This window comes from Schistocerca nitens, chromosome 2 (genome assembly GCF_023898315.1).
Source record: "Schistocerca nitens isolate TAMUIC-IGC-003100 chromosome 2, iqSchNite1.1, whole genome shotgun sequence".
Lineage (NCBI taxonomy): Eukaryota > Metazoa > Arthropoda > Insecta > Orthoptera > Acrididae > Schistocerca > Schistocerca nitens.
In genome coordinates, this window is record NC_064615.1 from 206585997 (window position 1) to 206608115 (window position 22119).

Genomic DNA, 22119 nt, shown 5'->3' on the forward strand with positions numbered 1-22119 from the left:
TTTAGTAGTGCTGAAAATTGTAGAATATTGGTCTGGTGCATAAAATCGTAGCGTTTTTGTATTGCATGTTGGTATTCCGGTTGATATGGATTTATTTATCAACCTGCATTTTTTATTTATAGTTCACTGTCGCTATTTGAGTTAACATACTGTAATTTTGTCATTTGGAGATAGGGACTGGAGCTGTGAACGATAGAAAATGGAGTGCCAAGTGGAGAAATCAGAACATTTCTGTTTGAGTTCAGTGTAGGGTTGACGGTAGAGCAGGCAACCAGAGGTATACGCGCCTTGTATGGGGATAATGCCATTGGACAGAGCACACCAAGAAAATAGTTTTGTCGTTTTAAGGACGACCGTTTTGACGTTCCATGTTCAGAAATACCTTTGGGTTTTGATGAAGATCGCTTAAATAAATTTATCCACAACGATCATGTAAGTGTACTTGAGAACTAGTAGATACACTACTGGCCATAAAAATTGCTACACCCCAAAGGTGACGTGCTACAGACGCGAAATTTAACCCACAGGAAGAAGATGCTGTGATATGCAAATGATTGGCTTCTCAGAGCATTCACACAAGCTTGACGCCGGTGGCGACACCTACAACGTGCTGACATGAGGAAAGTTTCCAACCGATTTCTCATACACAAACAGCAGTGGACCGGCGTCGCCTGGTGAAACGTTGTTGTGATGCCTCGTGTAAGGAGGAGAAATGCGTACCATCACGTTTCCGACTTTGATAAAGGTCGGATTGTAGCCTATCGCGATTGCGGTTTATCGTATCGCGACATTGCTGCTCGCGTTGGTCGAGATCCAATGACTGTTAGCAGAATATGGAATCGGTGGGTTCAGGAGGGTAATACGGAATGCCGTGCTGGATCCCAACGGCCTCGTATCACTAGCAGTCGAGATGACAGGCATCTTATCCGCATGGCTGTAACGGATCGTGCAGCCACGTCTCGATCCCTGAGTCAACAGATGGGGACGTTTGCAAGACTACAACCATCTGCACGAACAGTTCGACGACGTTTGCAGCAGCACGGACTATCAGCTCGGAGACCATGGCTGCGGTTACCCTTAACCCTGCATCACAGACAGGAGCGCCTGCGATGGTGTACTCAACGACGAACCTGAGTGCACGAATGGCAAAATGTCATTTTTTCGGATGACTCCAGATTCTGTTTACACCATCATGATGGTCGCATCCGTGTTTGGCGACATCGCGGTGAACGCACATTGGAAGCGTGTATTCGTCATCGCCATACTGGCTTATCTCCCGGCGTGATGGTATGGGGTGCCATTGGTTACACGTCTCGGTCACCTCTTGTTCGCATTGACGGCACTTTGAACAGTGGACGTTACATTTCAGATGTGTTACGACCCGTGGCTCTACCCTTCATTCGATCCCTGCGAAATCCTACATTTCAGCAGGATAATGCACGACCGCATGTTTCAGGTCCTGTACGGGCCTTTCTGGATACAGAAAATGTTCGACTGCTGTCCTGGCCAGCACATTCTCCAGATCTCTCACCAACTGAAAAAGTCTGGTCAATGGTGGCCGAGCAACTGGCTCCTCACAATACGCCAGTCACTACTCTGGATGAACTGTGGTATCGTGTTGAAGCTGCATGGGCAGCTGTACCTGTACACGCCATCCAGGCTCTGTTTGACTCAATGTCCAGGCGTATCAAGGCTGTTATTAGGGCCAGAGGTGGTTGTTCTGGGTACTGATTTCTCAATTTCTCAGGATCTATGCACCCAAATTGTGTGAAAATGTAATCACATGTCAGTTCTAGTATAATATATGTGTCCAATGAATACCCGTTTATCATCTGCATGTCTTCTTGGTGTAGCAATTTTAATGGCCAGTAGTGTATGATGGACTGTGATAATTCCATCATCGTGAAATATTTGCATGCAGTAGGGAAGGATAAAGAATTGGATGTATGTCCCTACGTGCATCTCTGCTTGCTCGTCATCACTTAGTACTTGAGTAACACCGACCTTTCCAATCCTGTATCGTTACTGGTGACGAGAAATGGTGTTTTTATGCTAACATAAGGAAAAGGAATGAATGGTTGAGCCCAAACAAAGCAGCAACTCCCAATACTAAGACTTACACATATCTACGAAAGATACTGTTACGCATCTCGCGAAACAGCGACGGTGTGGTGTACTACAGGTTGCTTCCCCGAGTTGTAACCATCGTTGCTGACATTTATTACTAGCAACTGAGACCTCTAGCAAACGCAGTCCAAGAACAACGACCAGGAATACTGCGTGGAGTGAGGCTACTCCACGACAACGCCCGCCCGCTTTCTGCTAAACTAACAAGAAATGCTACACGGGAGTTGGGTTGGGAAGTCATTCCGCGCCCAACTTTTTCCCCCGATCTTGCGCCCTCAGATTTATATCTTTTCCTCTCTCTTACGAACAACCTTCAAGAAATTTCCCGTTTTGGATGAAAATGTGCTCCGAACCTGGCCCGAGGAGTTTTTCGCGTCAAAACCACGTGATTTCTACAGTCGCTTAATCAAAAAGTTACTCCAGCGTTGGCAGACTTTTGTAAATAGCGACGGATAATATATTACTCATGACTAATGTCTCTGCTACCTGTACATGTTGTGTTTATTAAACTTATGGAAAAATCATATGAACTTACGCACCAAACCATTATATGGTTAAAAGAAAAGTAGTGGTCTAATTCTTCTGGAAGCTGCAAATCACCAAATGAATCAAAGTAATAAACACTATTTCGGATTGTTCTTCTAACATGCGACGCCCAGAGAGTTCCAGGCCCTCCCCCAATATCAGCACGAACACTCCATGAAGCCTTGCGATAGTGAACTTTTTTTTGCCGGCCGGAGTGGCCGTGCGGTTCTAGGCGCTACAGTCTGGAACCGCGAGACCGCTACGGTCGCAGGTTCGAATCCTGCCTCGGGCATGGATTTGTTTGATGTCCTTAGGTGAGTTAGGTTTAAGTAGCTCTAAGTTCTAGGGCACTGATGACCACAGAAGTTAAGTCCCATAGTACTCAGAGCCATTTTTCTGAACTTTTTGACGAATCTAAGCCGATCGACATTTGTAAGTGGTCTGTTGGTCAGTATAGCTATTAGTTTTTTAATGAACTATCCAAAATCTTTCCTGGTCAGTTTTAAATATAGTCCTTTCCCAGTATCCGCAGGTTCCACGCATTATTTTCGGTTTGTGAAGCTGCTGTGGTGTGTTTACCGCATTTTTCACTGTTCTGGCGAAAGCTGCCACGCTGCCGGCTAGAGAAGCAAACAGTGAAAGCCTGTCAAGGCTGGAATTAAGAACGGGAGGATTCCATCTGATGTACTCGGCAGTTTTAATCAGTTTTCCTTTTGAGGTTCTTTTAGCTGCAGCCAGTGATAACTTAATACTTTTTTAAAACACCCTGACTTGCTCTCTTTCTTCTGTTCCTTGTTCTTCAGCAGGTGATGAGCGGCATTCATAACTCGACTGAAATTTAACCCCACACCCAATTAAAGTTTTGCACACATAGCTTTATCTATAAAAAGCGAGGAGATTTGCTAAGCGATACCGATATTCCTTCTTGAATGTATTTCCTTGGCTCAGATATTCTATCTGCAGCATGACGTTCTGGGAGATACTTATTTCCTGCATATCTGATTCAGTGACATCTGCAGGTCTCGTATAAAAGACTGATACCCTTGCCGCCACTTGCAAGACGTTTCTCAAAGTTAATTTCGGGTCCAAAAAAATGGTTCAAATGGCTCTGAGCACTATGGGACTTAACATCTATGGTCATCAGTCCCCTAGAACTTAGAACTACTTAAACCTAACTAACCTAAGGACATCACACAACACCCAGCCATCACGAGGCAGAGAAAATCCCTGACCCCGCCGGGAATCGAACCCGGGAACCCGGGCGTGGGAAGCGAGAACGCTACCGCACGACCACGAGATGCGGGCAATTTCGGGTCCACAGTAGTTGTATGTGGGGATATGAAGTTCCATTGGCAGGTTATCGAAAATACCACTACTTCGGCTGACATGCTTCCTATCATGCCTGTGCCGGCCGGTGTGGCCGAGCGGTTCTAAGCGCTTCAGTCTGGAACCGCGCGACCACTACGGTCGCAGGTTCGAATCTTGCCCCGGGCATGGATGTGTGTGGCGTCCTTAGGTTAGTTAGGTTTAAGTAGTTCTAAGTTCTTGGGGACTGATGACCTCAGAGGTTTAGTCCCATAGTGCTCAGAGCCATTTGAACCATTTGTTAAGTCCCATAGTGCTCAGAGCCATTTTTTATCATGCCTGTTATGCAGCTGCGGTATTTGAGGTTTCTGCACCTTGCGATATTGCAAAGCAGTGTAGTGCACCGAACTGTTATGCAGTGAAGAGAATCCTAACCCCTTAACAAGAGCTTTTTCCGCTATCGCCTTAAGACATGTTCTATGAGTAAGACATCTCGTTCACTGGCTCTCACTTCTGTGTAAAAGCTACCAGCAATTTCACTCCTGCTGCTATGATTTAAGATGTAAGTTCTGTCACTTTTGCGTTGCATCTTGGAATCTCTCTTGAGCAGTTTGAGAGATTCGATTTCTCAAACGCTGTCTTGTGTTCTGAAATATGTGCATAATTACCAACATAAATTCCTTTTTGTGTGGATCTATCGTTTTGATGCGATTGTAAACGGTATTTGGAAGCTTGTTATCATGCACATCAGTTGGTTTGGTTTTTATTGTACTATGGATTGAGCAGTTGCCCATGTTAATAATTTGCGGGCGGACAGATGTCCGTTTGGAAGAACTACAAAGATTAATACAGAACTATACATGCCATTTTGTTGTTCCAATCAAATGCTCCACAATACATGCTTTCACCTGAGAGAATGTCGATAAGTGATGTATTCCATACCTTTCCATTACCACATCGAAATATCTATTATAGAACTCCCCACCTTGATAAATTTGTAGATTGTGTGGGAGGCAGTTGTTTCTCATCTATAATAGTTGTTGAAACACAGGTGCAACAGCCTTTCCCATCTTTGTTCTCACAGGAAGAATCTAAGAAAATTGCGAGAATGCGTCAATATTTGAAACATTTATTCTCCTGTGAATATTGTCTCATATTTACGAGATCTGCCTGCCATAAGTCATCCAAATCTCGAAATATAACCTGCCTATGTGCGATGTCTTGTACTCTGGTTTATGGAGTTCTTGAACATCTGTCTCGATTATTATGCAGTACTACGTATTTCTAAGCTCTCAAATTATAGAAATGATTTCATTCAAATGTACTGTATTCTCAGTTGCAGACAGCGCTGTGAGCAGCTGTAATTGTTCAACAATTTCGTTGAGATAATTGTAATAGATGAATTGAGGGAGGGGCTGTTGTTAATTTTTTTGCCCTAAATGTTGATAACGACACTGTCACGTACGTCTGCTAATACAGGTTCTATAATATTTTTGTATATGGTCCGGATAGAACATCTCCCGTATTTCAAAAAGTAATTACGAATAAACAAACGAAGATACAGAGAAAATACTTTTATTTCTGAAAAACAAATATATGCAATTTTACATTAGCTGGTTTTTTAAATTATATCTGGTAAGCAGCGTCCTCCACTGTTGACACACTGAAGAAGCCTTTCCCGGTAGTTGTCTATAGTTCATTGTGGAATTCCCAGTGGAATGGCAGCCACTTCCTGGGTGATCGCCTGCTCAAGCGCTTGCATAGTTGTGGGCAATTTTTGTACACTTGAACCTTGTAGTGCCCCAAAGAAAAAAATTACAAGATGATAAATCGGGTAACTTTGGGTGCCAGGCAATGTCTCCTCGAGAAGAGCCGTCTAGAAAACAACTCTTTCAGAATTTATACATCTACATCTACATCTACATTTATACTCCACAAGCCACCCAACGGTGTGTGGCGGAGGGCACTTTACGTCCCACTGTCATTACCTCCCTTTCCGGTTCCAGTCGCGTATGGTTCGCGGGAAGAACGACTGCCGGAAAGCCTCCGTGCGCGCTCGAATCTTTCTAATTTTACATTCGTGACCTCCTCGGGAGGTATAAGTAGGGGGAAGCAATATATTCGATACCTCATCCAGAAACGCACCCTCTCGAAACCTGGCGAGCAAGCTACACCGCGATGCAGAGCGCCTCTCTTGCAGAGTCTGCCACGCTTACCAAATAACCCTGTGACGAAACGCGCCGCTCTTCTTTGGATCTTCTCTATTTCCTCCTTCAACCAGACCTGGTACGGATCCCACACTGATGAGCAATACTCAAGTACAGGTCGAACGAGTGTTTTGTAAGCCACCTCCTTTGTTGATGGACTACATTTTCTAAGGACTCTACCAATGAATCTCAACCTGGTACCACCTTCCCAACAATTAATTTTGTATGATCATTCCACTTCAAATCGTTCCGTACACATACTCCAAGATATTTTACAGAAGTAACTGCTACCAGTGTTTGTTCCGCTATCATATAATCGTACAATAAAGGATCCTTCTCTCTATGTATTCGCAATACATTACATTTGTCTATGTTAACGGTCAGTTGCCACTCCCTGCACCAAGTGACTATCCGCTGCAGATCTTCCTGCATTTCACTACAATTTTCTAATGCTGCAACTTCTCTGTATACTACAGCATCATCCGCGAAAGCCGCATGGAACTTCCGACACTACCTACTAGGTCATATATATATATATATATATTGTGAAAAGCAATGGTCCCATAACACTCACCTGTGGCACGCCAGAGGTTACTTTAACGTCTGTAGACGTCTCTCCATTGAGAACAACATGCTGTGTTCTGATTGCTAAAAACTCTTCAATCCAGCCATACAGCTGGTCTGATATCCCGTAGGCTCTTACTTTGTTTATCAGGCGACAGTGCGGAACTGTATCGAACGCCTTCTGGAAGTCAAGGAAAAGAGCATCTACCTGGGAGCCTGTATGTAATATTTTCTGGGTCTATGAACAAATAAAGCGAGCTGGGTCTCACACGATCGCTGTTTCCGGAATCCATGTTGATTCCTACAGATTAGATTCTGGGTTTCCAGAAACGATATGATACGCGAACAAAAAACATGTTCTAAAATTCTACAACAGATCGACGTCAGAGATATAGGTCTATAGTTTCGCGCATCTGCTCGACGACCCTTCTTGAAGACTGGGACTACCTGTGCTCTTTTCCAATCATTTGGAACCTTCCGTTCCTCCAGAGACTTGCGGTACACGGCTGTTAGGACGGGGGCAAGTTCTTTCGCGTACTCTGTGTAGAATCGAATTGGTATCCCGTCAGGTCCAGTGGACTTTCCTCTGTTGAGTGATTCCAGTTGCTTTTCTATTTTTTCGTTCGTGCGAGGATTTAGAGAAGGCACTGCAGTACGGTCTTCCTCAGTGAAACAGCTTTGGGAAAAGGTCTTTAGTATTTCAGCTTTACGCGTGTCATCCTCTGTTTCAATGCCATTATCATCCCAGAGTGTCTGGATATGCTGTTTCGATCCACTTATTGATTTAACGTAAGACCAGAACTTCCTAGGGTTTTCTGTCAAGTCGGTACATTTTACTTTCGAATTGACTGAACGCTTCACGCATAGCCCTCCTTACGCTAACTTTGACATCGTTTAGCTTCTGTTTGTCTGAGAGGTTTTGGCTGCGTTTAAACTTGCGGTGAAGCTCTCTTTGCTTTCGCAGTAGTTTTCTAACTTTGTTGTTGAACCACGGTGGGTTTTTCCGTCCCTCACAGTTTTACTCGGCACGTACCTGTCTAAAACGCATTTTACGATTGCCTTGAACTTTTTCCATAAACACTCAACATTGTCAGAGTCGGAACAGAAATTTTCGTTTTGATCTATTAAGTAGTCTGAAATCTGCTTTCTATTACTCTTGCTAAACAGATAAACCTTCCTCCGTTTTTTATATTTCTATTTACTTCCATATTCAGGGATGCTGCAACGGCCTTATGATCACTGATTCCGTGTTCTGCGCTTACAGAGTCGAATAGTTCGGATCTGTTTGTTATCAGTAGGTCCAAGATGTTATCTCCACGAGTCGGTTCTCTGTTTCATTGCTCGAGGTAATTTTCGGATAGTGCACCCAGTATAATGTCACTCGATGCTCTGTCCCTACCACCCGTCCTAAACATCTGAGTGTCCCAGTTTATTTCTGGTAAATTGAAATCTTCACCTAAGGCTATAACATGCTGAGAAAATTTATGTGAAATGTATTCCAGATTTTCTCTCAGTTGTTCTGCCACTAATGCTGCTGAGTCGGGAGGTCGGTAAAAGGAGCCAATTATTAATTGATTAATTTCTAGATTTGCATGTGAAGATCTCAGTGCAGGATTCTTCTTACACTCGCATCAGACAATCCCATGGCAGCTGCATGTTTAAGTGCCGAACGTTTTGGAGATTGCTGGGCAGATGCTCTCATACTCACCACATTTTCACTCTCTGTTACAGTCCGAAGTCGGCCAGTAAATTATAGTTCCAGTGCAGATCCTGATGCTCTAAAGTCGTACCCAAACATGAATAGTTTTTCTATCAGGAACATAGTCATGTCAGTCACGTTCGAACCGAATGCCAAATGCTCGCTGACTAGTAATCACGGAACCACCATTACGGATATACTCCACAGCAAAAGCACGATGCTCACCTAGGCAAGCAACCATTGAGCCTACCGAAAATGTCAGATATACTGCTATTGATCGATACCCACTCCAAATCAGTATCCCCACAAAAGCCCACACGGTGGCGTTACAAGCACGGGAGGTCTTTTCTCCGAACCCTGTATTTTGAGCTGTTGGTTCATTTTGCTCCTTTTGATTGGTTTTCTTACAAGCCACCATCGTATGTAATATCTCACCATAGTCTTCAATATCATTCAGTAGTTAGCTGTCTAGTTTTTCAGTTTTTAAGAATATTGGTTTCAGTAAACTAGGTGTTTTTTCGAATTCTCTGTCTATTGCATTCTTTGTCAAACTTACAGGCTGATTACCCAGAATATATGGTTTTTACTTGCTTATTCTGTCCGACCACTACCTATAACGTTCAGTGAAATCACCAATAGCATCTTCTTTCTTCTCTTCTTTAACTTTCGAGAGTAATTTGAGAGATTCTGTGACTGGCATAAACGTGTCTTTGAGTGATTGGTCTCTTTCCAAATATTGCAATTCCAGCAATTGCAGCTTCTCTCAGATTGACTTATGTGCTTCAACGAGTTAATGTTTTGGTGACATGTTTTTCCATACTAAGAAAATTTTGGAATAGTATACAACTTATGTACACTTCCATTTGCCTTTTTTGAATTATGTCTACCTGTGCAATTAACTCGCTTGTGCTCTTCCTTGTTACATCAACTCTTGCAGTTAACTCGTTGATTAACCTCAAAGTGGTTTTAGAATAAGTCTTTAAGTCCTTGATACTTTTGTTGAGTGCTTCAAATCTAGTACTATGATGTTTAACACTGTCGTCGAGCGTCTGAATTTTCACATCAACCTGACTGTGGGTGCATGATATGGCGAAATTGTCCATACCATGAAGTATAATGACGTAACTACCCTGTTGTTTCACTACATACACACACGCCATCATCTTTTAAAAACATCTGCAAGTTCCGGGCTTCATACAACTGGTTCATTTTATCGATAACTACAAAGCTATGCTGTGAATAATCCCAGCAATCTCTACAGAAAGTTGTAATTTCATTGAATGTCATGTCAGTTTGTAATGTACCGCCGGTCGTAGTGGCCGAGCGGTTCTAGTCGCTACAGTCTGGAACCGCGCGACCGCTACGGTCACAGGTTCGAATCCTGCCTCGGGCATGGATGTGTGTGATGTCCTTAGGTTAGTTAGGTTTAAGTAGTTCTAAGTTCTATGGGACTGATGACCTCAGAAGTTAAGTCCCATAGTGCTTAGAGCCATTTGAACCACATTTTTTTGCAATGTACCTGATAAAAGTGTTTTAAATTTGTATTACCTTGTTTGAAGGCAACAATAAGGTTTGCTTTCTGTCTTATCAGTTGCTTTGGTATCCTTGAATATGTCTGGCAGAGGTAAAATATATCAACACCTTTATGCCAGCCAAAACAGGACTATTTGCGTATTTTATCCTGATTTTCCACTACGACATCGTCAAATACAGGGTGTTTCAAAAATGACCGGTATATTTGAAACGGCAATAAAAACTAACGAGCAGCGATAGAAATACACCGTTTGTTGCAATATGCTTGGGACAACAGTACATTTTCAGGCGGACAAACTTTCGAAATTACAGCAGTTACAATTATCAACAACAGATGGCGCTGCAAGTGATGTGAAAGATATAGAAGACAACGCAGTCTGTGGGTGCGCCATTCTGTACGTCGTCTTTCTGCTGTAAGCGTGTGCTGTTCACAACGTGCAAGTGTGCTGTGGACAACATGGTTTATTCCTTAGAACAGAGGATTTTTCTGGTGTTGGAATTCCACCGCCTAGAACACAGTGTTGTTGCAACAAGACGAAGTTTTCAACAGAGGTTTAATGTAACCAAAGGACCGAAAAAAGATACAATAAAGGATCTGTTTGACAAATTTCAATGGACTGGGAACGTGACGGATGAACGTGCTGGAAAGGTAGGGCGACCGCGTACGGCAACCACAGAGGGCAACGCGCAGCTAGTGCAGCAGGTGATCCAACAGTGGCCTCGGGTTTCCGTTCGCCGTGTTGCAGCTGCGGTCCAAATGACGGCCAACGTCCACGTATCGTCTCATGCGCCAGAGTTTACACCTCTATCCATACAAAATTCAAACGCGGCAACCCCTCAGCGCCGCTACCATTGCTGCACGAGAGACATTCGCTAACGATATAGTGCACAGGATTGATGACGGCGATATGCATGTGGGCAGCATTTGGTTTACTGACGAAGCTTATTTTTACCTGGACGGCTTCGTCAATAAACAGAACTGGTGCATGTGGGGAACCGAAAAGCCCCATGTTGCAGTCCCATCGTCCCTGCATCCTCAAAAAGTACTGGTCTGGGCCGCCATTTCTTCCAAAGGAATCATTGGCCCATTTTTCAGACCCGAAACGATTACTGCATCACGCTATCTGGACATTCTTCGTGAATTTGTGGCGGTACAAACTGCCTTAGACGACACTGCGAATACCTCGTGGTTTATGCAAGATGGTGCCCGGCCACATCGCACGGCCGACGTCTTTAATTTCCTGAATGAATATTTCGATGATCGTGTGATTGCTTTGGGCTATCCGAAACATACAGGAGGCGGCGTGGATTGGCCTCCCTATTCGCCAGACATGAACCTCTGTGACTTCTTTCTGTGGGGGGACACTTGAAAGACCAGGTGTACCGCCAGAATCCAGAAACAATTGAATAGCTGAAGCAGTACATCTCATCTGCATGTGAAGCCATTCCGCCAGACACGTTGTCAAAGGTTTCGGGTAATTTCATTCAGAGACTACGCCATATTATTGCTACGCATGGTGGATATGTGGAAAATATCGTTCTATAGAGTTTCCCAGACCGCAGCGCCATCTGTTGTTGACAATTGTAACTACTTTAATTTCGAAAGTTTGTCTGCCTGAAAATGTACTGTTGTCCCAAGCATATTGCAACAAACGGTATATTTCTATCGCTGCTCGTTTAGTTTGTATTGCCGTTTCAAATATACCTGTCATTTTTGAAACACCCTGTATGAACACTGTATATACTATTTCAGGTGGTGGGATGTCATAACTTTGTCCTTGGATGTAAGTCATGTGTGTAATACAATGAATGCCTGAAGGTATTTCCTCAAGCAGAGATACTTGGGTTCAAACAATGTTTTCCTGAAGCGAACACCATCTGGATGCATTAGCATGGAAATGACGACATTCGCTTTCCCAGAAGCCAATGGACCAACACTAATCGATCTGACACTATTGGGCAGTCATGCCCTATTCTTGTTTTTCACTTTTCAAAAGTATTCTCAGACCAATCAGTTGCAGTGAAGTCCATCTGAAGAGGATGCTTTGTTCATCCATCCATGTGAAAACTATATGAGTACACTATCAAACAGGGTTTTTTCAGGATAAAAGAAGAACACAGATATCACACATGTGCTTCATTTCTGGAGATATACACCACAGTCAAATGAAATCGCAATTCATGCCTGCATCAAATATTGATCTTGTGATCAACTAGTATCACTGTAAGTGTTGTATAGAAACAAGCCGGTAGTCTGAGCCATGTGTGGCTCGCGCTCTTGCCGTTCATAACTTGACATCGTGTGATAGAGGTAGTGGTGTCTTGATTCCTTCTTGTGTTAATGGTGCCACTGAGTTGCAAGTGGCCGCGGTGGTCTCGCGGTTCTAGGCGCGCAGTCCGGAACCGCGCGACTGCTACGGTCGCAGTTTCGAATCCTGTCTCGGGCATGGATGTGTGTGATGTCCTTAGGTTAGTTAGGTTTAAGTAGTTCTAAGTTCTAGGGGACTGATGACCACAGCTGTTAAGTCCCATAGTGCTCAGAGCCATTTGAACCATTTGAGTTGCTAGTATTGTTCGACCATGAGTGGCAGCAGCAGCAGTTACCGATAACCAGTACTGTGGTACTATCTTTGGTGCCACGGATAGTATTCCGAGTCGTCATGTGTGTCATGTAGTTTGGCTTCGGACGGAGCAGCGAGGAGGTCCGCAGTGTGAGGGCAGACCGGGACAACTGGTGAGCCCGCATGCACTGTCGGATCGAGGGGCTGTAGTCGACTCCCGAACCCAGGACATTTGAAGTTGAGTGAACCATGTCCAGTACTGAAACCTCCACTGTTTGAGATCGTGCTGTTGTTTGCATGTTGCTGCTCCCAGGGTCGGTGAGATCAGCTGCAACAAGTGGAGTCTGTCAGGTTGGCCGAAGCTATTAGCCGCCTTCTATCCCTTGATGTTAGTTTGCATTATTATTATTCTTCTTAGTGAAGTGCAACCAGAGGTATTTTCTGCCTTGTGGACGCTAACGCCCCAGTTACCTGCCCTGGAGGTTAGAGTACTTTTCTGGCAGTGTACCTTTGCTCGTCATGTTGATGCTGTCCAACACGGTGTATAGTTCGACAGCCTCTTGAATTGTACTGTGCGTATGTTTTTGGGAGGTCTACCTTGGTTCTGGTGTTTCCTTCCGCATTGGGTGTGTTTCTGAAGACGTGGTGCTGTCTGTCTCTTCGCCCTTGCCTAAAAATATTCCATCATTGTACCGGTGATCGGACGTTAGGCGGATTGGTTAGTCGGTTCGTCGTCGCTTAAGCTACCCCTAGTGTGAGTTGCCAACCTGTTACATGAGTACAAATCTTGGCTGCCTGTATCACCGCTTACACAGCTGTAGTCACCTTCCTCAGGTCGATCCAGGGAGCACTGTCTGTGGATCACTCCATCTTATTTGGCAAGTTGTCATAATTGTTTAAAATTTACCCTAAAGTTTTAATATGTTATTGCCTTCCCCACATGTGATTCCAGCCTTCAGGCGTTAATAGTTTGTAACACTGCTTTTGGCCTTCAGCTGATTATTTTCAATTTTCTATTAATAAGGCCTGCAGCTGTCACTAGAGCCTGTTACAGTTCATTAAGATTTTTTCAAAAAAGGTTTTAGTATTTTAACATGCAACTGCCTCTCTTACTTGTAATTCAGTCCTTCAGCTGTTGAGTGTTCTGAAAATTGCTTGTGACTTTTAGCCCCCAATAATTTTGAATCCTTTCTTAATCAGGCTTTCGGCCATTAATTGTTTGTAACATTCCTTGTGACCTTCAGCCGACAAATAATTTTCAATCCTGTTTTAGTGAGGCCTTGAGCCATCACTATAGCTTGTTACAAGTTATTAACATTTTTAAAAAAAGGTTTTAGTATTTTTAAGGTGTAATTTGTCCACCTTATTGGTAATTCAGACCTTCATCCCTTGTGCATTCTGAAACTGCTGCTGGCCTTCAGCCTATGAATAATTTGAACCTTGTTAATCAGGCCTTCAGCCGTTGATTTTGTGTAACATTGCTTGTGGCCTTCAGCTGACAATAACTTGAAATTCTCCTAATAAGGTTTTCAGTCGCCAGTGTAGTAAAATCTTTCAGAAATGATTGTTGAGACTTTGGTTTTAAGAAATAAAGTATATGTGTTTTTTATGCAACCAATGGTAACTGATTAGGCCCTGTCCACACCTTTCCTGCTTGCCCTAAGTCCCATGTTTCACACACGTGCTTCATTTCTTTAAAAGGTAACAGGAGATCTATACCACAGTCAAATAAAATCGCATTTCATGCCTACATCAAATATTGCCAACTCTTACATAATTCCACATATTGACATGCGACACACATCTAAACATTGAGCTACATATTCCTCTGCGGGATTCCTGTAAACTGATCCACAATGTTTCATATAAGCTATAAACATAAGGCTGTCAACTAAAATCTCTGGGTGAGTGTGTGTCGTATGTCAAAACAACTTCACACTAAATTCTTGAGGGTCTGTTCCTACATGTGAGGTGATACCGTTTCGTTAAAAATTTTGTTGTTCGTCGGAAGTCACCAGCACTGATCTTGTGATCACCTAGTATCACCCGAATAAACAAGCCTGCAGTCGCTACTGAGATGTCACAAAGCCTGCAGCACTCTGTAAGGGCTAATATTACTTTTGTACCACAATAACATGGGTTTTCAGAAATCACTGCTGCTGAGAGGCTTTCTTTAGGAGGTACTCTACAATATCATCTGGAAAAAGGAAACAGGTTAAACCACACACCTGAAGTACGCTACTCCTATATATATATATGATGGCTTACGTGGAGCCTGATGTTTCGTGATGGTAATATTATCTCGACGATCATATACAGCTAACTGAATCATTAACTGTCGAGTTCATATATTTATTTGGCAATGCACTGTTGGTAATTTCCTGAAAGAAAGTTTGTGATCGATGTCTTGCAGCTGTGTGTGAGGGGAGGAACCTAATGTTAGAATCTTTGCTAGGATTGAAGATTGTGTGTTGAATCTATGAAATGGACCTGTTACCATAACTCCGTGTGAAATCTACGCTACACCTATCGGAAGACTTAAATCACTTTTTGGTGGACGATGGTCTAACAGAAACGCTATTAATGTATGATCACCATCTTCAAGCTTCTGGATGAGTTATGTATATATATATATATATATATATATATATATATATATATATATATATATATACTCCTGGAAATGGAAAAAAGAACACATTGACACCGGTGTGTCAGACCCACCATACTTGCTCCGGACACTGCGAGAGGGCTGTACAAGCAATGATCACACGCACGGCACAGCGGACACACCAGGAACCGCGGTGTTGGCCGTCGAATGGCGCTAGCTGCGCAGCATTTGTGCACCGCCGCCGTCAGTGTCAGCCAGTTTGCCGTGGCATACGGAGCTCCATCGCAGTCTTTAACACTGGTAGCATGCCGCGACAGCGTGGACGTGAACCGTATGTGCAGTTGACGGACTTTGAGCGAGGGCGTATAGTGGGCATGCGGGAGGCCGGGTGGACGTACCGCCGAATTGCTCAACACGTGGGGCGTGATGTCTCCACAGTACATCGATGTTGTCGCCAGTGGTCGGCGGAAGGTGCACGTGCCCGTCGACCTGGGACCGGACCGCAGCGACGCACGGATGCACGCCAAGACCGTAGGATCCTACGCAGTGCCGTAGGGGACCGCACCGCCACTTCCCAGCAAATTAGGGACACTGTTGCTCCTGGGGTATCGGCGAGGACCATTCGCAACCGTCTCCATGAAGCTGGGCTACGGTCCCGCACACCGTTAGGCCGTCTTCCGCTCACGCCCCAACATCGTGCAGCCCGCCTCCAGTGGTGTCGCGACAGGCGTGAATGGAGGGACGAATGCAGACGTGTCGTCTTTAGCGATGAGAGTCGCTTCTGCCTTGGTGCCAATGATGGTCGTATGCGTGTTTGGCGCCGTGCAGGTGAGCGCCACAATCAGGACTGCATACGACCGAGGCACACAGGGCCAACACCCGGCATCATGGTGTGGGGAGCGATCTCCTACACTGGCCGCACACCACTGGTGATCGTCGAGGGGACACTGAATAGTGCACGGTACATCCAAATCGTCATCGAACCCATCGTTCTACCATTCCTAGACCGGCAAGGGAACTTGCTGTTCCAACAGGACAATGCACGTCCGCATGTATCCCGTGCCACCCAACGTGCTCTAGAAGGTGTAAGTCAACTACCCTGGCCAGCAAGATCTCCGGATCTGTCCCCCATTGAGCATGTTTGGGACTGGATGAAGCGTCGTCTCACGCGGTCTGCACGTCCAGCACGAACGCTGGTCCAACTGAGGCGCCAGGTGGAAATGGCATGGCAAGCCGTTCCACAGGACTACATCCAGCATCTCTACGATCGTCTCCATGGGAGAATAGCAGCCTGCATTGCTGCGAAAGGTGGATATACACTGTACTAGTGCCGACATTGTGCATGCTCTGTTGCCTGTGTCTATGTGCCTGTGGTTCTGTCAGTGTGATCATGTGATGTATCTGACCCCAGGAATGTGTCAATAAAGTTTCCCCTTCCTGGGACAATGAATTCACGGTGTTCTTATTTAAATTTCCAGGAGTATATATATATATATATATATATATATATATATATATATATATATATATATGTATATACAATTAGTTATTAGTCTGATTATTATGTGATTATATCACATGATAGTGGGTAATATGAGTGGTTTCCCATGCTGTAGAGTAGCAGACTGCAGGATGAAAGTATGTAGAAATATCTGGCAGGTTTAGACTAACATCCTTTGTCTCAATACGTTTGTAAGTGCATTTTGAGCTAGGTTACCTGTAAATGAGGTAAAACCCAACATCAGAAATGGAAGGCAGGCTATGACGCATTTGCGATTCCAGTCATGCATGATCACAAATACCTATCGGCTTAATCATACACCCTGACCAGCACAGCATGGTATCAGTGCCCCCAATTGATAATACAATGCCTGTGTTGTCAGGATGTGACCAAGGTAGGTACATGTGCTGAGTGGCAGTTACTGTAATGTCACATGGTGCCCCCAATATTCCTTATATGCTGGACGGTGGCGAGAGTGGTGCGGTACACAGCTCTGTGGGTGACATAACAGTCCCACATGGAGTTGTGTTAGAGCCTGACACTAATAGTAGTGGTTACGCAATGGTAACGCTATGGTACTGGCACAGTGCCTACGCTGGCAGCCAAAGTGATGACTGGCTAGCCTGTTGCAGCTGGCGACCTATGTGTATGGCTGCCATCTGAGCAAGTAGTGGTCATGGCTGACTCTACAGAGGCAGTGAATCATGGCACATGTTGCTGCAGAGCAGTGCAGATGCTCGCAGATAGGGGAGGGGGTGGTGCAGGGCCAGGCAGCCTGGAGGGCCCTTCCCACCCCCATCCCCTCAGCGTTTCTTTAAATAAAGATGCCGTTGTTCCTACTACACAGTATACAGCTTGGGCCTTAACTTACGATGCTGTATGACCTATGTGCTGGCCAAACATAGACAGTTGTTTAAGCAGGGTGGAACTGCTTAGCTTAGGACAGGCAGGATGGAATTCCACAATGACCTGACTGTATAAACTGCCCTAGAGGCCTCTACAGCCAAGTTACTTCCCTTTGTCCTAACATCTCAGCTTCTGATGTCGTAGAGGTGTGTCAGTCTTACAGATGATTCTATACTTAGCACAAGTGACCTTCTTCCACAGTGATGTCAGGGAAAAACCCACTGGCCATTTTGAATTCTGTACTTGGCACAAGTGACCTAATTCTCCCAGCATAACAATGTAACATCTTGGACTTCTTAATTCGTGCCATTTTATGTTTAGGACAAGACTTCTACATCATAGTAGTGAGGGGAAAAATCTGCTATTTTTCAATCCCCCCCCCCATTTTGTACATAGCGCAATTAGCCTTTGTCAGAGGGGAAAGGGGAGGAGGGTGGGGAAATCCAATGACTCATCAGTGATGTCGTTGGTGACCTTCTTTATACCAGAATTCCCACTGCCTACCTACTGCCACTTGTTTTCCATCCCTTTTATCCTCATTGCTTCCAACTTATCTAAAACAGTTTTGTGACCGACAACTAAACGCAGATCCGACGCAGCGTATCACACAGAATACGAATCGATTAATGAAGGTGTCTTCTCTGCCGGCGGACATACAGAGAAACTGCGCAACACAGAAGCCCTACCGCTTCGGCCGTATGGATTACCCAAGATCCATAAGAACAACGTTTCACTAAGACCGATTGTTAGCGCTCCTGGCTCACCGACGTATAAACTGGCAAAACACTTGGCCTCTCTGCTCCAAGCCACACGTGGGGAAGACCGACACATACATAAAGGACTCAGGAGGTTTCATTGAGAAGCTGAAGAAACTGAAACTTGCACCAAACGACATCCTGATCACCTTTGATGTTGTTTCTCTGTTTACGAAAGTGCCACTCAGTGACGCTCTGGAGCACATCGGTTCCATTTTCCCGCAAGGCATCACAAAGCTCTTCCATGCATGTCTCACCACGAGCTATTTCAAGTGGAATGGCGATTTCTACGAACAACTGGAAGGAGTCGCCATGGGTAGTCCTCTTAGTCCAGTGGTGGCCAACTTCTTTATGGAACAATTCGAAGCACGGGCACTGGACTATGCGACTTGCAAACCTAAGGTGTGGTATAGATACGTCCATGATACTTTCGTTGTGTGGAGCCATGGTGAAGAACAGCTCGCTGACTTCCTAGGACGCTTGAACAGCCTCCATAAAAACGTAAAATTTACCATGGAGGTAGAAAAGGACAAAAAACTGCCATTCTTAAATGTGCTGGTTACAAGCGATGACGAAAACCTGGGACACAGCATGTATAGAAAACCGACACACACGGACCGATACATGCACAAACTATCAAACCACCACTTAAGCCAGAAAAGAGGCATGATTTGTACGCTCGTAACGAGAGCAGGACGAATATGTGAGCCGCAGCACCTCAGACGCAAAATGCAACACCTGGAAATTGTTCTGAGGAGCAATGGGTACTCTACAAATTATATTAGAAGTGTAACAGAGCCAAGCACTCGGCGAAGTAAGGAATCAGAAAAAGAAATGTCGGGTACAGCCTTTCTGCCATACATTCCCAGAGTGACAGACAGAATCGGCCGTATATTGCGCAAACATGGCGTAAAGACAATTTTCAAAACGACAAGGAAGATCGAAGAGTGTCTTAGATCGGAAAAGGAGAAAAGGGACACACTTGCAATGTCGGGAATATACCGTATACCATGCACATGCGGAAACGTTTATGTCGGAATGACTGGACGATCAATCAACACCAGGATCAAAGAACGTGAGCGACATTGCAGGCTGGGGCAGGTGGAGAAATTGGCCGTGGCAGAGCACGCACTGAGTGAGACCGACCACGTAATAAAATTCGCCGACACGGAAGTTCTGGCTGTAGAGAAGCACTATCACACGCGCTTGTTCAGAGACGCTGTAGAAATACAAAAACACGCGAACAGCTTCAACAAGAAAGAGGAAAGGCTTAAGGTAAACGGATCCTGGCTTCCCGTACTGCACCTAACGACCGTCGCAGGTAGCAGGAGGAGACCCGCACCGGAAATGACCGCGGAGAAACCCTCGAACGTAGGCGTGCCAGGTACATATAGTCAGCGGCCGCGAGCTCGGCTCCAGTTCACCACCGGCAATGGAGGGTGAAGCTTTGGCAATGCCAGCTACTCGTGCTGGCGAAACGTCACTAAAATCATTAGATGAACGTCGGCCGAAGAACCCGAGACAGAAGCCAATAGGCAGTTTGTCATTTCATTGAGTGTTTCAACTCTTATTTTTCCGGACTGATGCAACTCATAGATGCACTTTTCCTGTCTGCAGATCCAATCGCCATTGTTCAATTCCTCTTGATCTGGTATGCCATTGAATTTTCTTCGTAATTTGTCTGTGACATAATTTGTCAGTAGTGTCTGTGAACTCAATGGGAAGTTTCAAATAGACTTCATCTTTTACGTCAGCCATCAAATATGCCGCAGCAACATCAAATTATGAATTTCCAATCTCCCTCAGCTGGTACTCCTGTAAGTAGTCGCATGATTTTCATTCTTACAGCTGGACTGTAAGATTTGTCAAAATCAATTCCTGGTCTTCGCTCATTACCGAAAGCTAGTACTCGTGCTCTGTGTCTGGGAGTCCTTCCATTTTCGTCACATTTCTGCTCGAAAACCTATTTTGTTCATATCGTCTTTGTGTTGTTGGTACGTGCTACAAATGTCCAGATGCGGTTTCACATTAGTTTCTCTACTTCTTCTGACATTGTTTCTTACCATTTTTTTTTTATCGTCAGCTGGCATGACTTCCTGTATGCTTCGTGCATCTTTTTCTCTTTGTGTGTTCTCCTTTTCAGCTGCACACACCTTCATCTTTAAATTTATCTTTAGTCCGTCAGCCATTTCAGTGGTTTGACTTGTTCTGCCATTTTCGTTTATTGTAGGTTCTTGTAGTTCACAGTTGTTAACATCTGTTGTGGAGTAATCGTTCTTAGCCGTCTCATCCCCACCTCCAGTCTCTTTTTCTATGTTGCGATCGGAAGCCATGCATGTTTCCAAATCCTCTCTTTCCTCGACGTAGGGTGCTGCTCCTTTAAACACCCCAGATTAAATTTATGGTATTGTTAGCAGTAGAACAACGAAGCAAAGTAACCTTTTTATTACAAAAAATGACCGTGACTTAATGATAAAATGTTAATCGGTTTGATAACTAAATGAGGGAGTTGTTTCACTCACAATGTGGCTGCTCAGTAATGCAATAATCAAAGAATAGAGATTTTGTATTAATCAAGATCGCGAAAGTTTCTACAAAGTAAAGTTATATATTCTCGTTAAACAAAATAGGAGACCGTCACTATCATTGTCGCACATTTCTATTCATGGCCAAGTTCGAGACGGGTCAAATATATTGAGGCTGTTGTAAAAATTTGCACACGTTATCCTCATTACCATCCAGTGGCCGGAGCGGTAGAAGCGAACGCGTAATTTCGGTACTCCGTATTCATAACCACTTCTAGATAAAAACACTTGTTACAGAGTTCAGTGTAATTCGTTTCTTGGGGTTGAGTGGTGGGGGTGGTGGTGCTGGTGGGGGGGGGGGGGAGCGGAGGTCAACCAACGGCTACGGGGACACACTCTCAGCCGATTCTCACTGTGCCGCCACAATCAACACGGACTACTGATTTGACCATATCATAACAACAACACTCGCTGGGCGCACTCTATTCTTGGCCTGTCCTCTACCTGCCCGAATAAAATTTATGCTTATCTTTTAGTAAGTGACAGGATCCCTTACACCTTTTGGTAAGCAGCAGTGGATCCCTTACATCCTGTTCCATTAATATCAACATCTTGTAATGTTCCTTCATCTGTGATGAGTGGAGGCTTCAGATCAATCACTTTTGTAACATGTTTGTCCAGTTTTGTTATTAATATATTTTGATTGGATCCCTTACATCCTGTTCCCTTAATATCAACATCCTGTAATGCTCCTTCATCTGTGATGAGTGGAGGCTTCAGATCAATCACTTTTGTAACGTTTGTCCAGTTTTGTTAGTAAGATATTTTTACTGGATCCCTTACATCCTGTTCCCTTAACATCAACACCCTGTAATGCTCCTTCATCTGTGATGAGTGTACGCCCCTGATCAACCACTTTCGTAACATGTTTGTCCAATTTTGCTGGTAAGATATTTTGATGAAATTCAGCATCTGATGTAGTCGTTATATTTCCTGTTTCTGGACTGCACAGTCTGCAGGCTTTTATGATTTCCGAATATGCAACCATTACATGAGATTCTCCTTTTTCTTCAAATCTGCAACGTCGCTTTTACCTTTCTGCCCCTACACGAAATCCAAATAATCACAGATGATTAATATTTAGTCTCATCCATTCCATCGCTTGTAGGGATTTCCTACACCGTTTGTTGCTGTCAGATCTCTATTTTGAAAGTAATTTGCCATTTATATTGCCTTGCGTCAGAAATTTTGTGTGACATTCCACTTCCCAAAAGCGTACTTCGCACAATATTTGAGACGG

At 44.3% G+C, this 22119-nt stretch overlaps 1 protein-coding gene across 3 annotated transcripts in view; it reads left to right on the plus strand.

Moving 5' to 3' along the window:
• Window positions 1–22119, plus strand: part of LOC126235912 (sialin-like) — a 163039-nt gene that overhangs the window by 87406 nt on the left and 53514 nt on the right. The gene's annotated exons all lie outside the window — the stretch shown is intronic.